Genomic DNA, 25,983 nt, shown 5'->3' with positions numbered 1-25,983 from the left:
CCTTGCACCCGCCTGGCTGGCCTTCCAAATATCCTCTCCTCATCCATTTTACACCAGAAGCCAGAGTTGTCGCTAAAACACAAATATAATCATGCCAGCACACTCCAACTTCAAAGCCCATCCCAGCTTCAAATCCTTTTCTACTTCCTTTCTGCCCTCCTTTGCTTTCAGGATAAGATCCAAACCCCATGGCAAAGCATATAAAATCCTTGGTGATCTGGCCTTGCAGCCTCATTTCCAGTGGTTCCACCTCCACCACAGAGCTCTGGAATAACCTGCTTCCTACCCTCCTAATCCTGACCTACAACACACTGATGTATTTTTTTTTTATTGAAGTATAGTTGACTTACAATATTGTATTAGTTTCAGGTGTACAGTAAAGTGATTTGGTTTTATATATATATATATGTATATATTCTTTTTCAGATTCTTTCCATTATAGGTTATTATAAGATATTGAATATAGTTCCCTGTGCTATATGGTAAGTCCTTGTTGTTTATCTATTTTATATACAATAGTATGTATCTGTTAATCTCAAACTCATAATTTATCCCTCCCCCCCTTTCCCCTTTGGTAACCATAAGTTTGTTTTGTATGTCTGTGAGTCTGTTTCTGTTTTATAAATAAGTTCATTTGTATTATTTCTTTAGATTCCACATATAAGTGATATCATATAATATTTGTCTTTCTCCGTCTGACTTACTTCACTTAATATAGTAATCTCTAGGTCCATCCATGTTGCTGCAAATGGTAATATTTCATTCTTTTTATGGCTGAGTAATATTCCATTGTATATATACACCAGATTTTCTTTATCCATTCATCTGTTGATGGACACTTAGGTTGCTTCTATGTCTTAGCTGTTGTAAATCACACTGGTGTATTTTATTCATTCATTGAATCACATGTTTATATGGGAGGCATAAACATGTGATTTTTTTTTTTTTTTTTTTTTTGCAGTACGCGGGCCTCTCACTGCTGCGGCCTCTCCCACTGCGGAGCACAGGCTCCGGATGCGCAGGCTCAGCGGCCATGGCTCACGGGCCCAGCTGCTCCACGGCATGTGGGATCTCCCCAGACCGGGGCACGAACCCATGTCCCCTGCATCGGCAGGCGGACCCTCAACCACTGCGCCACCAGGGAAGCCCAACATGTGATTTTTAAAATTTTTATTTGATCCCTCCATCAGGTGCTTCCAAGTAGAATGTAACAATTCTGCTTCCATTCACATTGCTACACAGACATCAGGCCACCGATTGCAATGATTGGTTTGGACTTCATCCCATCCAACTAACTGAAGGGTTGGGGGAGACTGAGACTGGGATTTTCTTTCTTGCCAAGTATCATTAAGTAATACTCAAACTTATTCCATTAAGTTTGGCAGTTTGAAGGCCAGAGGTTGTGGCCCTTTTCCTTCATGTTTACATTAACTTACAAAAACCCAGCTTGTTAAAGTGTTCTGCGTGTGTGTATGTGCTTATTGTGTGAGTGTGTTGGGTCCTTTTTTCTTTTGCTTTCTCTTTTTTTTTAAGATCAGGATAAATTAAACCACATTGTACACCTCCAACTTACACAATATGTGTATATGTTAATTATATCTCAATAAAAAATGTATATACAGGGCTTCCCTGGTGGCGCAGTGGTTGAGAGTCCGCCTGCCAATGCAGGGGACACGGGTTCGTGCCCCGGTCCGCGAAGATCCCACGTGCCACGGAGCGGCTGGGCCCGTGAGCCATGGCCGCTGAGCCTGCGCGTCCAGAGCCTGTGCTCCGCAACGGGAGAGGCCACAACAGTGAGAGGCCCGTGTACCGCAAAAAAGAAAAAAAATGTATATACAATAAGATCAGGACAGCAATTTGTGACATAGGTGTTCATGTTTCTGGGTCTGAAGAGAAAGCACATGAACAGGACTGTATGCTGTAAAAATGAATCAACTGGAATCACACAATTACAGAACTCCAGTGTTAAAGGGGGCTTTTAAGCTAATGTAATCAAACCCCACCCTAGATGCTAGAATGACTGTGTGGGCAGTTTTTCAGGTTCTTTACAAAGTTCTTAGCTCCCTGGCCTCTGAAAGCAGGCTTTGTTCTTACCGCTAAAATATATGGCTTTGCCCAGCTAAGTGCTTTGAGGGGCACCTGGAATGCTTCTCTGTCCATTTTTTCCCTCTAGGGTTAGAAGTGTCCTCAGGACCTCCTCTTTCAAAATGCAGATCACACTTGGAAGATCCACATGCTAACGTTTATTAGTTATCAAACCTTAGCATAAGGTAAGCAGCATAGCTTAATAGGAAAAATAAATTTTAAGGTACCTGTACAAACAGCAGTTTTCAAAGTGTTTTCATTTATTTTGTTGTATTTGATCCTCATAGTAACCTGAGTAAATATCTTGATTTCCATTTTAGAGGGGAGGAAGCTAAGACTCACCTAGGTTAAATCATTTCTCAGGGTATTTGAATTCCAGCTCTGCTATTAACCTTGGACACATGACCATGCCACTCTAGGCCTCGATTTCCCCATCTATAAAATCAAATGAAATGCTTTCCAAGGTTTCTTTCAGCTCTGTCTCTAATCCCTTGTCTCCTGCTGGCTGAGATCAGGGAACTGGGGGCCTGGGCATTTTCATGGTGGCAGGAAATAATTTTGGCACTAGAGATACATTTTGGAAAGGACAAGCTCTGGTGGAATGCCAAAGCTGACAGCATGAGAGCAGTGAACACTAGAAGCAAGGCAATCTGAGAAAGGAAAGACAAGGGGCCCTGAGCTCCAAACCCACCTACTCCCTAGCTCTATAATACAACCACTGCCATTCCAACTGTGAACTCAACATTCCAACTTATTTGCTTTAGTGATTAAAGAATCTTCTATGCAAATCTTAATTAAAGTCTGCTTTGGCAAACTATTTTATCATATTCAGACATAATTACCACAATAAATTACATAAAGAAATCTATCGTGTGTCCCCTCCTTATTCCACATAGCAAAAGGGCCAAAAGGAAATTGCAGCCGAAGGAAGTCATTTGGAAGGAAAACCAAGAGGCAAATGGATGCGTTCTAATAATTTATGCAAGTCCAGTGGTGACACACTCCCCATCCCCCGCTCACTCATTTGCTGAGGACTAGAGGAACACTGAGACACAGCTAATCTAAGGGCTATGCATTTGCTTAATATTACCACGAAAATACGGGCTTTATGCCTAATATAAAAGGAATTTAAGATGCCGGGTGAGAGTGGTGATCTTTAAACTGGTTGTGCAAGAAACTGAGAGTTAATTCCTAAGATGATAAGCCTACTTAATAGTCTGTTCTTTTTGGAGTGATTAAAAACATGTTTAATTACAGGAGAATCAGTTTTGGCTTCCAGACATCTAATCACTTTTTCAGTAAATGGCTCTAAAGTCAGAATAAATAACACTAACCTACTTCACTGAGTTCTTACAAGGATTAATTAATTGATTTTAAAGGGTTTCAGAAGTTTTATAAAACAGTGGCCTAGCAATCAGGAGACCTAAATTTAGTGCAGACTCTGCCTTTAATAGCTGTGTGGCCTAGAGTGACTGATTTTTTTTTTTTACATATTGCAGTCATTTATTTCTATAAAATGTTCAGAAAAGGCAAATCTATAGACAGAAAGCAGATTAGTGATTGCCTGGCACTAGTAATAGGAGGGGCACTGACTGCATATGGGCAAAAGGGATCCTTTGGGAGTGATGGAAATGTTCTAAAACTAGATTGTGGTGGTGTTTGCACAGCTCCATAAATTTGCTAAAAATCACTGAATTATATATTTTCAAATGAGTGAATATTATGACATGTAAATTAAAACTAAATGGAGCTGTTTTAAAAAAACACATAAATAAAAGATTAGTCATTAAATACATTCAACTGATTATGGGTACAGGGAATAAAGCAAAAAAGAGTAAACAAATGAAACAACAGATATACCTTTTGAGGCTCAAATGATGAGACACGAACTAAGGAGTTTAATTCAAACTTCTGCACCAAGAATTTTATAGTTTTAGGTCATATATTTAGGTCTTTGATCCATTTTTAGTTAATTTTTGTACACAGTGTTAGGTAAGGGTCCAACTTCATTCTTTTACATGTAGATATCCAGTTTTCCCAGCACCATTTCTTGAGAAGATTGTTCTTTCCCCATGGAATGGTCTTGTCACTCTTGTCAAAAATCATTTGACCATACATGTGAGGGTTTACTTCTGGGTTCTCTATTCGGTTTAATGGGTCTATGTCTGTCTTTATGTCAGTACTACACTGTTGTGATTACTGTAGCTTTGCAGTAAGTTTTGAAATCAACAAGTGTGAGTCCTTCAGCTCTGTTATTTTTCAAGATTGTTTTAGCTATTCAGAGGCCCTTGAGATTCCACATGAATTTTAGGAACTGTTTTTCTCTTTCTGCCAAAAAATGTCATTTGGATTTTCATAGGGATTATATTTAATCTGTGGGTCACTTTGGTAAGTATTGATACCTTAACAATATTAAGTCTTCCAATCCATGAACTTGGTTTGTATTTCCATTTATTTGTGTCTTCTCTAATTTCTTTCAGCAATGTTTTGTGGTTTTCATTGTATAAGTTAATTATGTAACTTATAATTGTATAAGTTAATCTTTGGTTAACTCCTAAGTATTTTTTAATTTTTATTTTTTAAATAAATTTATTTATTTATTTTTGGCTGTGTTGAGTCTTTGTTGCTGCATGCAGGCTTTCTCTAGTTGCGGTGAGCGGGGGCTACTCTTCATTGCGGTGCAGGGGATTCTCATTGCGGTGGCTTCTCTTGTTGTGGAGCACAGGCTCTAGGCGTGCGGGCTTCAGTAGTTGTGGCTCACGGGCTCAGTAGTTGTCGCTCGTGAGTAGAGTGATTGATTTTACTTCTCTGGGGCTCGGTTTCTCCATCTGTAAAACGAGGGGGAATTGGGCTAGATAATCTCTGTACTTTGGGTCTAACATTGTAATACTCTAGGACTCACCATCATTATATCCTTTTTTTTTTAGTAGCTTAAAACAGCAATAATCTACTTTTGGTTTTCCAGTTTTCCTAAAATTGGATTCCTGGAAAATTTTCCAAAATGTCTGCCTGTTCCCCAGACACAGTCACTTAGGCATACTGACCCCAACAAAACTGTCCAAATATGAATAGAGCAAAAATATAATAAAAATAAAGAAAGAAGGGAAAATAGAATCTAGACTTTCACAGTCATGAACAAGTAAACAGAAGCCATTTCTTAGTGACTGCAGACCCACACTTCTTTCTTCCCAACTTTTTTCCATGCTTTTCTTTTCCAAGGATTTTATTACTCTTCCTCTTCCCTAAAATGAATCTGGGGCCCTCATTACCAGCTCTAAAAACACTATGACTATTTATAAGAGGACTTGAGAAGAGATGTTTTAAAAGGAAAATGACATTATATGGAGAGGAAGAAAAGCAGAATACAAAATTGTATGTACAATATAATCTCAACTAGGCTAGAAAATAGTGCATATGTTGAGGACTGTATGGCCATACACCAGAAGGTTAACAGGCTGGTCTTTAGCTGGCAGGATCCAGAGTTAGATTTTCCCCTGCACTTTAGCTTTTTTTTTAATATTTTTTTTACATTTAATGAGCATGTATTGTGCTTAAAGATTATATTATATATATATTACATATATGTATGTATATATGTATAGTTTGTCTTTAACAAAAGGAAGAAGAGTGACTCCTTTTTATAAGAAGCATAGAGGCATATAGTAGTGGTTAAAATGGTGGGATTTAGAGTCTAAGTTCTTCAAGCCCTGTGAGACTCCGTTTCCCTTCTATAAAATGGCAATAATACTAATAAAGGACCTACTTCATAGAGTTACTTTCCAGATTAAATAAGCTACTCCATGCACATTCTTAGAGCGATGCCTGGCACCATTATTAGCCATTATTTAAAATGTTAAACATTTACTGGAAATATAATATGTGCATATGGTAAAAAAAAAAGTGCAGAAGACTTTAAAATAAAAAGTAAAATGAAAAAGGAGAAATACTTTTCCCTTCTTTAACCCCCAGCCTCACTCCTAGAAGTAACCACTGTTTACAGCTTCTTATGTATCCATCCAGAATTTTTAAGGGCAAAGGCAAACATATATCCTCTTTTTCACACACACAGGCAGGCACACGCAGAATCATAGCATACATGCTATTTCTCACCTTGGTTTTTCACTTAATTATCTCTTTTGGAGATCTTTCCATAGCAGAACATCTAGATTTACTCCTTTTTTATTGTGATAAAAGACACATAAAATTTACCGTCTTAACCATTTTTCAGTGTACAGTTCAATAGTGTTTAAGTATATTGACATTGTTTGTGAAACAGATCTCTAGAACTTTTTCAACTTGCAAATCTGAAACTTTATAACCACTAAACAACAACTCTTCTTTTCCCCTCTCCCTCAGCCCCTGGTAACAACCATTCTACTTTCTGTTTTTATGAAGTTAGATACCTCATAGAAGTAGAATCATACAGTACTTGTCTTTTTGTGAATGGCTTATTTCCCTTAGCATAATGCCCTCAAGCTTCATCCATGTTGTAGCATGTGACAGGATTTCCTTCCTTTTTAAGGCTGAATAATACTCCACTGTGTGTATATACCACATTTTAGTTTATCCATTCATATGTCAGTGGGCATTTGGGTTGCTTCCACCTCCTGGCTATTGTGAATAGTGCTGCTATGAACATGTGTGTACAAATAACTCTTCAAGACCCTGCTTTCAATTCTTCTGGATAAATACCCAGCAGTGGGATTGCTGGAGCATATAGTAATTCTATTTTTAATTTTCTTGAGGAACATCTATACTGTTTCCCATAGCAGCTGGGCCACTTTACATTCCCACCAACACTGTACAGGGGTTCCCAGTTTCTCCACGTCCTGGCCAACAGTTGTTATTTTCTGGGGTTTTTTTTTAATTAAATAGTAGCTCTTCTAATGAGTGTGAGGGGATTTTCTCCTTATTTCTAACAGCTACACAGTGTTTTGTGATGTGGGAAAACCTCTATCAATGGACAGTTTGTTTGAGCCTGGTCTTCAGCTATTTCAAATAATACTGTAATGAATACCCATGTATCTTTATATACATGTGGGGTACTTTTTTAGCAAAGGAATTGCCAGGATAAAGTGTATGTGCTTTTTTGATGATAAAATAAGTTCAGACTTAACAGAAAAGTTGCAGGAACATCCATGTTCCTTTCACTCAGCTTCCCCAATTGTTAATAGTTTATTAATTTGCTTTATCATTTCCTTTCAATATATATGCATATTTCTCTTTTTTTTCTGAACCACTTGAGAGTGAATTTTAGCCATGATGTTCCTTTAACCCTAAATACTTGAGCATGTATCTCTCAGAACAAAATGTTTCTCTTACATAAGCACAGTGCAACTAATAAAATCAGGAAATTAATATTGATAAAATACTATTATCTAACCTACAGAAAATATTCATAGTTCTCCTCTTGTACAAATAATATTTTTTGTAGCAAAAAGAACCGGTTGCGGGGGGGTGGTTCCAGGATGTAATTCAGGATCAGACATTGCATTTGTCATTTCTATCTGGCCTCCTTTAATCTGAAACAGTTCCTGAGGCTGTCCTTGCCTTTCATGACCATGACATTCTTTTCATTATTTATTATTATTTTTTGGAAGCAATCACAAACTTACAGAAAAGTTGGAAGTACAATACAGAATGTCCTGGATTTTTCTTCCTGAACCATTTGAGAGTAAGTCACCAACCTGATGCCCCATCATCTCTGAATGATTTCGTGTGTATTTTTTTGCCCAACAAGGATATTTTCCTATCTAGCTATGACACCACCATCAACATCAGGAAATTCACATTAATGGATTACTAACATCGAATCCTCAGGTCCCATTCAAGTTTTACCAGTTGTCCTCAAAGGCTCTATTATGGCAAAAGGATCTAGTTCAAACCCATATGGTGCTTTTAGTTGTCACGTCTCCTCCATCTCCTTCAGTCTGGAAGAGTTCCTTGGTCTTTTGTTGACTTTCAAGACCTCAACACTTTTGAAGACTATGAACCAGTTATTGTGGAGAATGTCCCTCAACTTGGGTTTGCCTGATGTTTGCTCATGATTAGATTCAGGTTACATACCTTTGGCAGGCCTATGACAGAAGTGACACTGTACTCTTCATTCTGTCAGGTGGAGCTCGATTTCAGTGTGTCCTATTACTGATGAGTTCACTCTGATCACTTGACTAAAGTGGTATGTGCCAGGCTTCTCCACTGTGAAATTATTCTTCGTAATTAATAAATATTTTGTGGGGAAGTCCTTTGAGACTATGTAAAGCTTCCATTTCCCATCAAACTTTCAATTTGTTCACCTGTTTATTTATATCAGTATAGACTTATGGCTTCCTCTTTTATTCAATGGGTTATAATCCATTACTATCATTGTTTACTTTGATGCTCAAGTTGTCCTAGATCTGACCAGTGGGGACTCCTTCAACCTGGCTTCTGTATCCCTTTAATGTGTCCCCATCATTTTTTGTGCACTTCCTTACTTTCTGGCACAAGATGGTCCAGGTTCATCTCATACTTTCAGTTATCCAGTCCTGAAATCAGCCATTTTCCTGAGAAGCCTTGGTTCTCTTTCATGGATAATAGTATTTAGAAGCCAAATCTGGGCGCTAGGTGTGGATATTGCTATCGGTGTGTTGCTGCTCCCTGGCCCTCTAGAGGCTTCTTTTATACTCTTTTACTCACATGCTTATACACACACAACACTCACACATAATATATCTATGTCTATATCCATATCTATCTATCTATCTATCTAACTATCTATCTATCTATCTATTTGGCCATGAGTTCACTCTGCTATATCCCAGCCAACACCACAGGGTTCATTCTAGTTTTCTCCCTTTCCATATTCTTAACATATTTTCTCATTTTATCAATCCCCCTTAGGTAATTGTGCTGGGAGGTTTCTTTTTCATTTTTAATAATAACTACTATTTATTGACTGCCTATCATGTGCCAAGCACTGTTCTACCTGCTTTACAGACAAAATTTTATTTAATTCTCAGTATACCTTGCGAGACAAGCATGATTATACCCATTTTAGAAAGGAAACTTAGGCATAGCAAGGGTAATTTGCTCAAGGTAGGATAGCTAGTTAAAATGAAGCCTGGTTCAAACAAAGATGTAGATTACCTCCTAAGCACCATACTATTCTTTTTCTCTCCTTTTTTTTATTGTGGTAAAAACACTTAACATGAGATCTACCCTCTTAACACGTTTTTACGGTTACAGTAATCTGTAAGCACAATGTTGTACAGCAGATCGCTAGAACTTAGTCATCTTACATACTGGAAACTATATACCCTTAAACAGCAACTCCATATGCCCTGTTCCCCCAAACCCCTGGCAACCACCATTCTACTCTATTTTTCCACAAAGTTGACTACTTGAGACACCTCATCTAAGCGGACACATGCAGTATTTGTCCTTCTGTGACTGGCTTATTTCACTTAGCATAACGTCCTCAAGGTTTATCCATGCTATTGCATATGGCAGATTTCATTATTTTTTAAGGCTGAATAATATTCCATTGTACGTGTATGTATATACAGATATATGCCAGATTTTCTTTATCCCTTCATTTGTCAATGGGCACTTACGTTGTTTCTATATCTTGGCTATTATAAATAATGCTGCAATGAACATGGGAATACATATCTCTCTTTGAGATCCCGATTTCAATTCTTTGGGATACATACCCAGAAGCGGCATTGCAGGATCATACGGAACTTCTATTTTTAATTTTTTGAGGGAACTTCATACTGTTTTCCATAGTGACTGCACCATTTTACGTTCCCATCAACAATGCACAAGGGTTCCAATTTCTCCACATCCTGGCCAACGCTTCTTATCTGTTGTCTTTTTTGATAATAACCATCCTAACAGATGTGAGGTGATCTTGATTTGCGTTTCCATCATGATTAGTTATGTTGACAGTTTTTTATATACTTGCTGGCCATTGTATATCTTCTTTGAAGAAATGTCGACTTAAGTCCTTTGCCCACTTTATAATCTGATTATTTGATTTTTTTTTTTTGCTGTTAAGTTGTAGGAGTTTCTTATATTTTTTGGATATTAACCCCTTATCAGATATATGGTTTGCAAATATTTTCTCCCATTCCATTCGTTGCCTTTTCACTCTGCTAATTGTTTCCTTTGCTGTGGTGAATCTTTTTAGTTTGATGTAGTCTCATTTGTCTATTTTTGCTTTTCGTGCTTGTGCTTTTGGTGTCATAGCCATGAAATGATTGCCAAGACCCATGTCATGAAGCTTTTCCCCTATGTTTTCTTTTAAGAGTTACTGTATCTGGTTTTACATTTAAATCTTTAATCCATTTTCAGTTGATTCTGTGTGTGTTGTAAGATAAGAGTCCAATTTCATTCTTTTGTATGTGTATGTCTAGTTTTCCCAACACCATTTGGGTTTGTTGTTGTTGTTTTAAATTTTTTATTTTTTACTGCTTTATTTTATTTTTTGATGTTTATAAATGTTTTTCTTTTTTCCCTTAAGTTATTAAAAAATATTGGCTATATTCCCTGTGTCCCGACACCATTTGTTTTTGTTGTTGTTGTTGTTTTGCGGTATGCGGGCCTCTCATTCTTGTGGCCTCTCCCGCTGTGGAGCACAGGCTCCGGACGCGCAGGCCCAGCGGCCACGGCCCACGGGCCCAGCTGCTCCGCGGCACGTGGGATCCTCCCGGACCAGGGCACGAACCCATGTCCCCTGCATCGGCAGGCGGACTCTCAACCACTGCACCACCAGGGAAGCCCCACCATTTGTTGAAGAAGCTATCCTTTCCTCACTGTGTACTCTTAGCACTCCTGTTGACTATACATGTGTGGGTTTGTTTCTGGGCTCTCAATTCTGTTCCACAGGTCTATATGTCTATTTTTATGCCAGTACCATACTGTTATTTTGTTTGTTTGTGTTTTTCTTTGTGGTATGCGGGCCTCTCACTATTGTGGCCTCTCCCATTGCGGAGCATAGGCTCTGGACGTGCAGGCTCAGCGGCCATGGCTCACGGGCCCAGCCGCTCCACGGCATGTGGGATCCTCCCCGACTGGGGCACGAACCCGTGTCCTCTGCGTTGGCAGGCGGACTTCTCAACCACTGCGCCACCAGGGAAGCCCAACCATACTGTTTTAATTACTGTTGCCTTGTAATGTGTTTTGAAATCAGGATATGTGATGCCTCCAGCTTTTTCCTTCTTTCTCAAGATTGCTTGGCTATTCACGGTCCTTTGTGGTTCCATATGAATTTCAGGATTGTTTTTCTATTTCTGTACAAAATGCCATTGGGATGTTCATAGGGACTGCGTTGAATCTATAGATCACTTTGGGTAGTATGGATATTTTTCTCTAAGATGGCCCTCAACAATCCCTGCCTGGTAGTATTCATCCACTTGTGTAATCACCTCCCCTTGAGTGTGAGCTGGATCTAGTTAATCACTTCTAATGATAGACTATGGCAAAAATTATGGGATGTCACTTCCAAGATTAGGTTAGACTTCTGTCTAATTCTCTTTCTCTCTTTCTCTCTCTCTCTCTCTTTCTCCCTCCATCCCTCATGTGCTTCCTCTCTCTCTCTCTCTCTTCCTCTCAGGGAAGCTAGCTGCCCCATGGAGAGGCCCACATGGCAAGGAACTGAGGGAGGTTTCTGGCCAAGAGCCATGGAGGAACTGAGGCCCTCAGTCAACAGCCTGTGAAGAACTAAATCCTGCTAACAACCACATGAATGTGCTTGGAAGCAAATCCTCCCTCAGTTGACCCTTCAGGTGGTAGCTTTCTGAGAGACTCTGAACCAGGGGTACCGAGCTAGGCTGTGCCCAGATTCCTAACACAAAAAACTGAAATAATAAATGTTTGTTGGGAATTCCCTAGTGGTCCAGTGGTTAAGGTCCTGTGCTTCCACTGCAGAGGGCACGGGTTTGAACCCTGGTCAGGGAACTAAGATCCCCCGCATGCAGCCAAGAACTAAATAAAAACATTTTTTTAATAAAAATAAAAACTAAATGTTTGTTGTTCTAAGCCACTGAGTTTCAGGTAAACTGTTACACAGAAATAGATAACTAGTACAGTAACCACTCTCCCATTTCCATTGTCACCCTCCCTGACACTATGTCTGCTCTTGCTTGGGGCCTCTCATTCTCCATCACCAGCTGCTCCCCTACATAGATTTCCTCCTCATCCTTTGCAGGCTCTGACTCCCCACACCAGGCCTCTCTTCCATGACGACACATCCATCCACCTGTTTGGACTCTGATCTGCCCTCCACAGGGACACCTCCTCACCCTGCTGGGTCTCTGACACCACAGTATGCACCCCCATACTCCCCACCATGGATGCCTACCTTGCTCTGCCTCACCCAATGGCTTTAGGACTGGATTTTTCAGGAAGATGAGTCAAAAGGATAGTGTATGTGCATTTTGATTTTTAATATATATACTGTCAAGTTATCCTCCAAAAATCTTACATCAATTTACACTCTAAAAAAAAGGGACTTCCCTGGTGGTGCAGTGGTTAAAACTCCATGCTCCCAGTGCAGGGGGCCAGGGTTTGATCCTCAGTCAGAGAACTAGATCCCACATGCATGCTGCAACTAAGAGTTCACATGCCACAACTAAGGAGCTCACCCACTGCAAACAAGACCCAGTGCAACCAAATAAGTAAATAAATAAATTTACACTCTAGTCTCTCTCCCTCACCCTGTCCTTTTCTTGTCTCACAGGATGCTGGTTGGTTTTTCCTTCCTAGTTCTGTTTCTAGGTCTCATCCCAATGAAATGTCAAGTGGTTCAATTCTTCTTAAAACCACCTGCTGGGCTTCTCTGTACTGGCATGTCTAAATAGAGAGCATTTTCCTGCAAATCCTCTTTCACGCTCACTGACAGTTATGGGCTTCCATCCTTGGTCAGTGGGTTGTAATGCAGAGAAATATAAAGGAGGAAGAAGAAAGTATTTGTTTATAAAGAAGAGCGGTATGCTTTCCAACAGTTTGTGACAAGGATGCACATTCAAATTGTAGACCTACAGGAACTTTTTCAAAAAGAGTTACCTTGCCCTTTGTTAAGTTCTGAATTAGTACATATCAAGCCACGAAGGAGCTATTTCTTTCTCAGCGCATCTTTTAGCTTTCAGGTTGCAATTTGTGCACGTATGTGCATTTTCTCTAACTGGAGCTCTAGCTATTCTGGTTTTATGCCTCTGTCCCTTAAGGTAATACATATAATTAATATTTATAAAGCACTTTATGAAATGCAGTTAATTCATCACATCCTTACAACAGCACTATGGGTTTGAAATTTCTGCCTCTCTTTAACACATGGGGAAAAACTGAAACTCTCAGGGTGTGACTTACCCAAGGTCACACAGCTAGTTAGTGACAAAACTGGGGCTGGAACTCAAGTCTTCTGACTCCAAACCCTGAGATCTTTCTACTACATTGGGCTACCTCTCTGGGTTCTTCTCCTTCAAAGAAGTGTTCTTGAAGACTTGAGCTCCCCTTCCAAAGTGGAGCCTGAATCTGTAGGAACCTCTGCCCAGCCTGGCAGACTCAATTTGGCCAGGCTAAATCAGTTCTTTAGAAGTGATTTGTCCTAGGATTTACCTGCAGCTCTTTATTGCATCATTAAAATACAGTTTTTAAAAAATGTCTGGGGGATACTAAGATTATTACTCATTGAAAAAATACAAATAAAAAGAAATTGGTTCTACTCAATACTCTGTAATGACCTATATGAGAAAAGAACCTAAAAAAGAGTGGATATATGTGTATGTATAACTGATTCACTTTGCTGTATACCAGAAACCAACACAATACTGTAAATCAACTATACTCCAATAATAATGTTTTAAAAATTAAAAAAAGAAATTGGTATATTAGCCAAAAAGAAAAACAAAAAAAACCTCAAAATGTTCATCAATAACACCATGTTGGGGACTGGTTTTGCTGTTCAGTGGTGAACTTTAATTTAAGAAAATAAACCAGATGCCATTGAAACAAATTAAATGTCCTTCAAAGGGGACTGGTTAAATGAATTGCAGTATATAGATGTTAAAAAAGAATAAGGCAAATCAATATAAAGGTGTGATTTCCAAACTATACTGTTAAGTGAAAACAAATATATATATATATATATATATATATATATATATATAGAATAGAATAACTCCAGAAGGATACACAAAAAAATTGAAATACTGAATGTTCCTGGGAAGGACAAATGGGCGACAAGGGTAGATGGAGACTTACTTTTCACTATCTCTTTATTCCATTTCTTTATACCATCTGAATTTTACCATATGCCTGTATTACCTGTTAAAAATATTTTTAGTTATATCGTGCTTTACAATTTTTAGAGTATTTTTAAATATATGATTTTAGTTAAAATACATGGAATTCAAGGTAGTAAATCTTACACCTTTTTCATAGAGACCTTCAAACTGGTGTCTGCCTTCAACCTACTTTCCAGCTTCCCCCTCTCCAGCCCCTGCTCACTCCAGCCACACCTTAGAGAAGACTGATCTACACTCTTCCTCTCTCCTGCCAGCAGGGCCTCCAGCTCCACTCTCTCACTCCCTTCTAATTAATGTAACTAGGCATTGTGTTCCATAATTACATGGTTTGTCAGTGAAATCAATAGTTGCCTCCCTTGCGACAATGACATTTTAGCTCCATCAATCTCCCCAGAGCCCAGCAGCTTCTCTGGGCCAACAAAACCCCCAAGATTATTAACATGTTCCTCGACTCTCACTCATTTTCATGCATGCAAGTAAATGAGCAGAATCTCAAGTCACATGATTTGATACACCCTGCCCATGATTATCTGGAGATAAAATTACTATCAAATGTGTATCTTTAAGACTTTATCTAGGTATAGTTTACATATTACAAAATCCAGCATTGTATGCTTATGGCTCTGTGATTTCTAGTAAATGTATAAGTTGTATTTTTTTTTTTTCAGTACGCGGGCCTCTCACTGTTGTGGCCTCTCCCGTTGCGGAGCACAGGCTCCGGACGCGCAAGCTCAGCGGCCATGGCCCACGGGCCCAACCGCTCCGCGGCATGTGGGATCTTCCTGGACCAGGACACGAACCCGTGTCCCCTGCATCGGCAGGCGGACTCCCAACCACTGCGCCACCAGGGAAACCCCTAGAGTTGTATTTTTTAATGAGGTATTTTTAATGTATTTTTTTGATGATGATCTTAAGAACCTAACGTAAAATATCCTAGATCATATTAGGTTTCTGACATGACTCAATTTATTTCTTCTGGCCTCAACTCCCAAATTTGTTCCCTGCCCTACTCCTTAAAGGAAGAGATCTAATTCTATTGTTCCTTAAAACCATAGCATGTCAGAATTGGAAGGGCCCTTAGAAATCAACTAGAGATGGGAAACTAAGATCCACATAGGGCACATGATTTGCCTAAAGTCATATAACAGGTAAATGGCAGAGTCAGGACTAAAATCCAGGATTCTTGCTCCTAGGCCAATAAACTTCCCGTTACAGCACAGAGCCTCTTCTCTTAAGTATTGCTAATGTCCTGGAAATCAATACATCAACCACCATCAATAAATTTGTCCAGCTAAATCTAAAGATATGATGATGGAGGAAGTGCTTGGGTTGAGGTGGGTGTAGAGAACAGGTAGGAAATATAAGCTCTTTCCTTCATGATCCTTCTGGGTGAATTTCTTTCTTATTATGTAGCACAATTAACCAAGAAGATAGGCTCTTTTCTGCCCAGAGAAGGACCTTAGAGTTATCAGTCAAGAGTATCAATTATTATTATTATTATTACTCTTATTATTATTGCATTTTCTCCAGCATATGTTAACAAGATGAAATGAAACCAACATAGGCACTGCTTCCTGCTTTTGCCAAAAATTACGCTAGAATTAGCCTCTGTTCCCCATGGATTTGGGCCAGGGAAAGCAATTTCGCTTCTCATTTTGTTTTTCTAGTAATCAGTTTGTAACAAGTAAACAACTGGCGATAAAGCAAGAAGTACACTGTATATTTTTGTGTGACTGAACCTGAAATTGTTTTCTAGCATCAATTATAGTGGCACTTGGTGTCACCATAGCAGGAAGGACCTTGCCAACAACAGTTTTGAGGTACTGTATGTGGCGTTCTGAACCTAAGAAAACTCTAAAGTGTTCAGATTGACATGGAATCACTGTCAACTATTTTTTTATTCAAAATCATATATTTCCCCAGTAATTCCTGTCTAAGAATGTATCCTAAGAAAAAGCAGATATTTATGTACAAAGATATTCATCAGAATTTTTTATGAGTAAAATCTTGGAAATAATTAGAAGCAATTGGAAGTGATTAAATAAAATATGATAATTCCATAAAGGGGAATTTTATGCAGCTATTAAAGTCACCTTTTCAAATATTTTTGTCATTTTTAACAGCTTTACTGAGATATACTTTATATACCATAAAATTCACTGGTTTAAAGTGTAAATTCAAAGCTTTTTAGTGTATTTACAGAGTTGTGGAACTATCACTGTAACCCAGTTTTAGAACATTTTCATCGCCCCAAAGAGAAACTTATACCTATTAGCAGTCACTGTCCATATCCCCGACCGATAAATTGATAAGAAAAATACATAACTCAAAAGACGACTGGACAAGTAAAGGCAATCACAGAAGAGGACATACAAATGAATACTATACATATGAAAAGATGTTCAACTTTACAAGTGATAAAGGTAATGGAAATCAACACAAGATACCGTTTTCCCCCAATCAGATGGGCAAAAATGAAAAAGACTGATAACATCTGGTACTAGTAAGGGTGGGAGGGAAACAGGCATTCTCAGACACAGTTGGCAGGAGTATGAATTGTTAACAACTGTTTCTGGAAAATAATCTGGCGCCATTTATTTACTCTGTTTAAAGCACGTACATACCACTGCGGTCAGCAACCCCACTTCGGGAATCTATCCTATAGGGATTAAAGGATTAAAGTATCTAAGGATATACGTACAAAACTGATTGGTGCAGGGATTGCCAATTGCAGATCATTGTATACAGTATGATCCCACCTTTGTGCCGGGCACTGCTCTTGGCAGAAGCAATACATGCCTACTTTCAGTCCCCCCAGCAACCCCACGATCGCAGATCACATTCTCACTCTCCATGGGGGAAGCTGGGGCTTGGAGAAATGAAGCAGCTTGCTCTGGGTCTTACCCGCAGCTACCAAGTGGCAGAGCCAGCGTTCATATCCAGGTCCACCTGGTCCCCAAACCGAGATATCGTCCAAGAATGATAACTTTCTGGTTAGAACACCTGAAGCTCCCTCAGTGGGGGTGGGGCTGATCTTTGGGACATCGGTTTTTAAGACACAAAGTGAACTCCTGTCTCAATGAAAGGCATGGAAGTTTGTGAGGCTAGAACTGGGTGAGAAAGTAGTAAGTGGGGGACTGGATTGTGAGGAACATGTAAAATTCATTCATTTATCCATCCAGAAAATATTTATTAGCTTCTACTATGTGACAGGCACTGTCTAAAGCACTGGGGGAATCATCAATGAACAAAACAGAGAAAGAAGTCTGCCCTTGAGAATTTACGTTTGGTGGGGATGACGCAGACAATTAACAAATTATGCTTTCTATAACAAAATATACTTAATATACAATTTATTGTATAATATAAAGATAGATAGAGATAATATGTGAGATGGAGAATAGAGCTATGGAGGAAAATTAAGCAGGGAAAGGGGGTGGGAGGACGGGGGTGTTGGAGGGGACACTGTGATTTTAGAAATGGTGGCCAGAAAAGGACTCATCGAGAAGGAAATATTTAAGCAACGATCTGAAGGATGTGAGAGAAGAGCCATGCAGATATCTGGGGGAAGAGCATTCTAGCAGAGGGAACAAGGGACCCACAGTAAAAGCCTATCTATTATGTTCAAGGAGGAACAAGGAGTCCCAGGGGGTGGGACTGAGGGAAGGACGGGGACAGGAGTAGATGACGAGGTCAGAGAGGGACCTGGGAGCCAGACTATGGGTGCAGAGGCTTGCGGGCCATGACTTTACCTTGTCCTCAGAACGAGATGGGGAACCACTGGAGTTATAAGAAGAGGAGCGACATGATGTGACCTACCTTTTAAGAGGGTCTCTGTGGCAGCTGTGTTGGAAATAAATGGAAGGGAGGCAAGGATGGAAGAAGGAAGACCAAACAGAAGGCTAATGGCATGACTAAGGAGAAAGGTGATGGTGGCTTAGACCAGGGCGGTAGCGGGGAGATGTAAGAAGTGGTTAGATTCTGAATATATGTTGCAGGTAGAGTCAACAGGATTTGCTGATGATTTAGATGTCAGATGTGAGAGGAAAGCTTTTGCATGAGAAGCTGGAAAATTGGACTTGCTATTTACTGAGATGGGAAGGGACTGTGGGAGGGGCAGGCTAGGGGTGGTACAGACCAAGGGCCTGACTGACTGGTATGAGCTCACAGGGACAGGCCACTTCAGAACACCCAGCAGCTTCACTCCTTAAACTCTGTTGTGAATGAGACCCAGATATCTCAGGACTGAAAGGAGTCCTCCTAGGCTCTGCTAGTTTACACTCAGGGATTCCCTGCCAGTGAGGACTGAGGCTATCTTTTTCATCCTGAGGCTCTTCTAACTAAAAGCAAAACAGAAAAGCAAGAAATTCAAAAGCCAAAAGTTTCTTATATATCCGTACAGTGAACATAAACAGAAAGCCCAGCACCAGGCATATGGGAGGTGCCACAGGGAAAGGCGTCTGTTGAGGATGGAGAGAAATGGCCTCTCCAGAGTAGAGAGATGGAAAATCATGGTAGGCAGAATAATGCCACCTCTTAATCCCCAGTGGCTTGCTTTCAGGATAAGATTTAAAGGTTGTGAGCCTTCACCGATTTTTACAGGGGAAGGAGAGTTCATTTCCTTTCCCTGGCAGTTGGCCCTTCCCCAATTGGGAAGGATTCTCTCTCCTTCACTCAGTGTCACTTTTACAGCCCCTTCTGGAGACCTCCTACAATTTCCGCTCTCAGATTTTCAATTTATGCTGACGCTTGTGTCATACGTGAAAAACTTTTAGAGACCCCAACATAATCCACAATTGCAAAGCATTAGTACTGCCTGCCTGTTAAGCACACAAGGTCGTCCTGTGCGACGTGCTGACTCAAGTTGTCCACAGGTAGCACACATCTAATCGGAGGCTAATTAACGTTATCCAGAGAAACAAATGCTAAGAGCCACAAGAACGAGATAGAAAACACGTTATGAATTCAGCTCTGCATCACTTCTGTCTTCCAGGAATCAACAGGAGCCAAGGGTGTTGCCAGAGAGGCTTTCAAACCTCCACTAGCAAGGCCATCATTTCTGCCTTTGTTTCCTATTGCTATTCTGACAAATTACCACAAATTTCGTGGCTTAAAGCAACACAGATGTATTATCTTACAGTTCTGGAGGTCAGAAGTCCTACAATCAGAATACCAGCTGGGCAGCATTCCTTCTGGAGGCTCTAGAGGGGAGAATCTGTTTCCTTGTCTTTCCCAGCTTCCATAAGCCATCCACATTCCTTGGCCTGTGACCCCTTACCCCATCTTCAGAGCACATCACTGCAACCTCTGCTTCCATCGTCACATCTCCTTCTCTAACTCTGACCCTCTTGTCTCCCTCTTATAAGGACCCCGTGATTATGTTGGATAATCCAGGATAATCTTCCCATCTCAGGATCCTTAACATAATGACATCTACAAAGTCTCTTTTGCCGTGTGAGATAACAGGTTCCAGGGATTTTTTGTAGATGCTCTCTAGCAAGTTGAGGAAGTCCCCCCTCTATTCCTAGTGAAGTGAGAGTTTTTATTCTGAATGAGTGCTGCATTTTGTCAAAAAAGTCTTTTCTCCATCTACTGAGATGATCATGTAAATTTTCTTCTGTGAATATGGTGGATTACATTGATTAATTGTTGAATATTGAATTATTTTTTAAATTTTATTTATTTATTTTTGGCTGCGTTAGGTCTTTGTTGCTGCATGAGGGCTTTTCTCTGGTCGCAGTGAGCGGGGGCTACTCTTCGTTGTGGTGTGCGTGCTTCTCATTGTGGTGGCTTCTCTTGTTGCGGAGCACAGGCTCTAGGCGCGCGGGCTCAGTAGTTGTGGCCCATGGGCTCTAGAGCGAAGGCTCAGCAGTTGTGGCTCGCGGACTTAGTTGCTCTGCGGCATGGGATCTTCCCAGACCAGGGATCGAACCCGTGTCCCCTGCATTGGCAGGTGGATTCTTAACCACTGTGCCACCAGGAAAGCCTGAATATTGAATTACTGAATTAGCCTTGCATCCCTGGAATAAATCCCACTTGGTCATGCTATACGATTCTTTTTATACATTGTGGAAATCTATTTAATAATAACCTGTTGGGGATTTTTGCATCTGTGTTTATGAGAGTTACCAGTGTATAGTTTTTTGTTTATTGTGTGATATCTTTGGTTTTGATATCAGGTTAATACAATACTAACTTCATAAAACAAATTGAGAAGTAGTCCCTCTTCTTTTACTTTCTAGAAGGCATTGGTAGAATTAGTATAAATCCTTCTTCACATGTTTTGTATAATTCTCCAGTGCAGCTATCTGGGCCTGAAGGTTTCTTTTCTGGGAGTTTTTAAATGATAAATTCAATTTCCTTAATAGTTATAGGGCTGTTCAAGTAATCCTGTGGGTTTGAGAGGGAGTATAGTTGCGCCAGCACCTTGATTTTGGATTTCTTGGCTCCCAAACTGTGAGACAATAAGTTTCTGTTGTTTCTAAGCCACGCGGTTTGTAGTACTATGTTGCAGCCACCCTGGGAAAGATACCCAGTGTCTATTGATTGTCTTTTGTCAACCAATTGGTTTGATATCTTCCTGGTTCTTGGTCTGATGAGTGATTTTTGACTGAAACTTTGACATGTGGGGTATTATGTTATGAGACTCTGGATCCTATGTAAATGCTCTGTCTTAGCTGGCTTCCTGTGACACTTCTGCCGGGGGAAGAGGAAATACTGTCATGCTCCTGCCAGGTGGTGGTGAAAGTCCAGGTTACCCCTGAGCCTTCTTTCACAACTGAGGAGGGGCTGCTGAGTGAGGCTGGAAGTCCCAGCTCCCCACTCAGGCTCCGCTGGTACCTCCCTGGCCAAGAGGTGTAGATACCTTGTCACTGGCCTCCACGTGGCTTCTAGTGACACCATGAGGAGAGGCAGCCTCGTTACTGCTGGGCAGCGATGAAAGTCTTCACTCTCCTCCACGCCTCCTCTGACACCACCCTGGCAAGGGGCTCGGGGTGCTTCCTTACAACCTGGTGGGTGGAAATCTCAGCTCCCCACTTGGCCTTTGCTGATGGGGGTGGGGTGAGGCCACATTGTTTTCTGTAGCGCTTGGCTGGAGTAAAGCAGTTACTATCTAAACATTTTCTGTCACTCTAGGCTGTCCCTTTTCTGGCCTTTGGCTAAAGAGGCCCCACTTTTCTTGGGCTTTTTTGCCTGCATTCATTGTCAGTTCCAGGTTGCCCTCCTCGGCCATTCTGGGTTGTCACCTTCTTCAGCTCCAAGTCTAGGCTATATGAGGCATAAAGGAAACCTGAGGAACTCACCGCAAGATCATTCCTTGGGTCCTAAAATCCCTAGATGATCTGCCTTCTTCTCTCCACCTTTCAGAGTCTTCATATATTTGTTTCATATACAATGTCAAGAATTTTTAGTTGTATTTCACCAGAGAAATAGCAAAAAGTATGTGTATTCCATCTTCTAGAAAGCAGAAGTCCTGGACTTTAAAAAAAATTAATTCAAACAATATAGAGCAAAGGTAAAAACACTTTCTCACTCTCAGTCGCATTCAGAATCAAGAAAATGGGCAGCCTCAGGACCCAGGGATCTCTCTCTTAGGAAATACTACCCCTGGCTTTGCTATCCCTTAGTCAATTGGGAAACCCCAAATACACGCTTTAAAAAGAGTGTTTTGAGCTGCCTGTGTTCATTCCTATTCATCAGGGTTTGTTTGTTTGTTTGCTTTTTCAAATTGAGCTCCACAGAGGACCTTCCTCAGAATCACCTCGAGATACTTATTAAACATGCATTCAGACCTGCCGAATCAGAGTCCAGGACTGGAGACTTGGAACCAACATTTTAACAAGCGTCCTCTGCCCTCAAGAGATTCTGGTGTACCCTAACATTTGAGAACCACTGATCTAAGCCCGTGAGTGATAAAATTACTGAAACAGACCAGGTTTACGATGAAGCCCTGTAACAGTCCAAGAGGCTATCCTTCGGGGACTATTAATCATTAATCAGGGCCCTCTAGACCGACTGGATCAACCAGTTACTAATCCCCCTCATTGTCTTCACAGCCAGTCACTGCTGTGCTTCTTTGCACAAATAACATCTTGAAAGTCCTCAGCTAGTGCTTTGCTACATTTCACTTGCTGCTCAGAGCTATCATTCTGGTAAACCTACCAAAGACAATGAAACTTGTCTGACAGGTTTTATTCTCAGTGAAGTCACACTGGGTCCAGTGAACACAAACCATCCTTTCAAATAATCCATTTTAGATTGTCTCCTGGAATCAGCATCAAACTTACTGATCTGTCTGTTACACTTCCTCTCTTATTTCCTTTTTTGAAACCTATGATCACATCTTCCTGTCATCAGGCCTCTAGCACCTCTCCTAGTCTCCACATTGATGAAAATAAAAGTATCCTCAAGAGTGGTTTAGGGTTCTCATTTGCAAGCACTCCCAATACTCCGAGAGATGTAATTTGTCCAGACTGGAGACTTGGACTTGGTTAAAGCAATGAGATGCTCTTTAGATAACCATTTTATCCATCCTGGACTTTTCTTCCTTTACCAATGTTTGGTCTAGACTCTTGTTATTCAGAGTGGGGCTGGAAGACCAGCTGCATCAGTGTCACCTGGGAGTTTATTAGAAATGCATATTCTTGGGCGCCACCCAGACCTATTGAGTCAGAATCTCCATTTTAACAAAATCCCGAAGTGATGCATGTGCATGTTAAAGTTTGAAAAGCCCTGGGCTAGACTTTTCAGTATGAAAATTTCTCCTTAACAGAAATATAGGTACAAAGTGAGCGCAGAGGAGTTCTGCTCTGTCTTTATCATCCATCACTACATCATTGTCAATTGTATCCCTTTCTTGATTTTCTTCCTGCTCTTAACATTACTTGTGAAAAGCTCTTTATGGTGACCTTACCATTCTTTGACAGTCCCAGGTCTACATCTGGTTGTTTAGTCTTTTGAACACTGTTTATGCAGGTCTATACCAGCCTCCTGCACTTATCAGTGGCCTTGTGGGCCTCCTTTCCAAAGTTAATCTGCTAAGGACTGAAGGGAAGGGACCTTTCTTCATCAAGAATCCACAAGGGACAGTAATTCTCTGCACAGGGAAATCTGTTGCAGTCCAGGCTACAGAGCCATCAGGAGTTGCTACGTCCCTCTCTTTCTGCACAGACCCTCAAACAACTTTAGATTTTCAAAAGGGTCCCTAAGACTGGCCCCTGAAGGATCTTGTACTTATTCCAGAAAAGTAGACTATTCCACCTTTGGCTCCCAGTAAGTTATATATGCTTATTAGTAAGCATAGACCTGTAAGACCACACACCACTTTCAAGTGTCCCACCCCATCCCATTTGTTTCTGGGAGTCCCACCCTGGTCTGTTTGTTTTTCCTATACCGTTCCAGCTTCCACTTCTCCACCCCCTCTGCTTGCAAGGCTACTTAGAGCAATCTGACTGCTTAGCGTCCATGATGAGATACCAATGTCCATGCTACCAGTGCTTTCTGTAGCTCCTCCCAAAGCCTGCAAGCCTTGGGGTGCCCAAGTGGCTCTGGATTAGATGGGTATCCTCCCAACTCTGTGCCATCCTCTGTCACCTGGGCCTTGAAACAGCCCTGCCTTCGTTCAGTCTCTCAAAGTCTCCCTCCAGCAAGTCCAGCAATTCATGGTTCTCATTTGCTTAACCATGGAAGTTAAAGGTCCAGAAAAGGAATCCATGCCATTTTATCCCCTCAGAGCTCCTCTTACGTTTGTCTAGGCCTCTTCACCACCAAAAACTCTTTTCTCTTGGTTACAAAGCAGAAGACCCCACATATACGAATGGAAACAAAAAGACACTGATAGGTGTTTGGGGGAGAGGGAGGAGGGAGATTGTATACTTTAGTAGCAACTGGCTTCCAGTCAAGTCGATCAAAAGTGCCCAGTTATCACTGCATTTGTTTAATTTCCAAACACTTAGGGAATTTCCCAGTTACCTTTCTAATTATTGATTTCTAATGTAATTCCTTTATGGTCAGTGAACATACTCTCTATTATATTCATCCTTTTAAATTTATTAACATTTTCATTATGGTCCAGCATGGTTTCCCAAGCTGAATGTTCCTTGCGCACTTGAAAAGACTGTGTCTTCTGCTGTCGTTGGAGGGAGAGAGATATTTAAAATGTCAATTAGGAAAAGTTGATTGACGGTATCTTAATGATCGTCTCCTTGTTCTATTGATTACTGAGAGAGGAGTGCTAGTCTTCAAATATAATTGTGGATTTGTCTATTTCTCCTTTAAGCTCTACCAGGTTTTGCTTCACGTATTTCACAACTCAGAATTCTGTCTCCTTATGAATTGAGCCTTTCACCATTAGAAATATCCTTCCATATCTCTGGTAATACTCCTTGTCTTAAAGTCTACTTTATCTGATGTTAATATAATCACTAGATTTCTTATGCTTCATGTTTGTGTAATATATATTTTTCTGTCCTTTGACCTTTTTTCTTTTGGCTATGCTGTGCAGCTTGCAAGCACAGAGTCCTAACCCCTGGACTTCCAGAAAATTCCCTGTCCTTCTACTTTAACCCAAGCATTTAAACTGTTAAACTGGGTTTCTTATAGGGCAGGCTTTTAAATTTATTTATTTATTTATTTATTGCCAGTCTGATAACATCTAGCTTTTATTTGGAGCACTTACTACGTTCACTGTAATAACTGATATGGTCGTTTCCAAGTCTCCCATCTTGGTATTTTTTCCTATTTGTTCTACCTATTCTTTGCTCATTTTGTCCTCTTTTTCTCCCTTCCTTAACATTTCCTGAGTATTTTTAGTACTCTATTTTGGGTTTTTAGCCATATGTCTTATTTTATTGTTTAGTAGTTGATCTGAGCATCACAATATGAATCCGTAACTTATCACAGTGTACTTTGAATTAATATTGTACCAATTCACATAAAATGTAAGAGCCTTATAACAGTACACTTCCTTTCACTCCTCCTTCCCATTGTAACATTGTTTCCATGCACTTTTACTTCTAAATAGATTACAGACCCCACAATACACTGTTATTCTTTTTGTTTAAAACAGTCAGTTGTCTTTTCAGTACATTAAATGAAAAACAAGCCTTTTATGTTTACCCAGATATTAACCGTTTCTAGTGCTCTTCATTCTTTCACGTAGCTCTGAATTTCCAGCTGGTATAATTTCCCTTCAGTCTGAAGAATTTCCTTTAATATTTCTTATGGAACAAGTCTGCTGGGGATGAATTACAATTGGTTCTCATTATTTGAAGTACTGTAGTTATGTTCTATAGAGTCACCACGCACGCTGAGGTAATGAACCCTGAACCCGTGCCCCTAGGGGAAATACAGGGTTAGGTTCCTACTAGCCTCTGGTCAAAACATGTTCATCAGTGGATCAGTAAGTAACCTTGTTTTATGTGTTTCTGTTTAAAGATACCTTATTTAATATACAGTTGGTTCATTAGCATTGAACTCATGCCTAAACAAAACTTCTCTAACACATGGACTTTCTCTGTGAGGCACATCAAGCCTTCTTGCACTTGGGAATACTAGGCAGCACTTCAGCACTACCCTTGGGGGTCATTTTAAATAGCAAAATCACCAA

General features: G+C 40.3%; 1 protein-coding gene across 3 annotated transcripts in view; it reads right to left on the bottom strand.

Annotated features, from left to right (window-relative positions):
- LOC115848955 (A-kinase anchor protein 17B) overlaps positions 1-25,983 on the bottom strand; it is a 141,512-nt gene that overhangs the window by 39,180 nt on the left and 76,349 nt on the right. For 2 of the 3 annotated variants that reach the window (XM_060291807.1, XM_060291808.1), the window contains one exon: positions 3,946-4,913. The exons of the other annotated variant lie outside the window; for it this stretch is intronic. The gene's annotated coding sequence lies outside the window, so the exon portion shown is untranslated. The remainder of the gene's footprint in view (positions 1-3,945; positions 4,914-25,983) is intronic. 3 annotated transcript variants of the gene reach the window in all.

This window comes from Globicephala melas, chromosome X (genome assembly GCF_963455315.2).
Source record: "Globicephala melas chromosome X, mGloMel1.2, whole genome shotgun sequence".
NCBI classification, from domain to species: Eukaryota; Metazoa; Chordata; class Mammalia; order Artiodactyla; family Delphinidae; genus Globicephala; species Globicephala melas.
The sequence above is the reverse complement of the archived record's forward strand: the minus strand, read 5'-3'. Positions and strand labels throughout refer to the sequence as shown.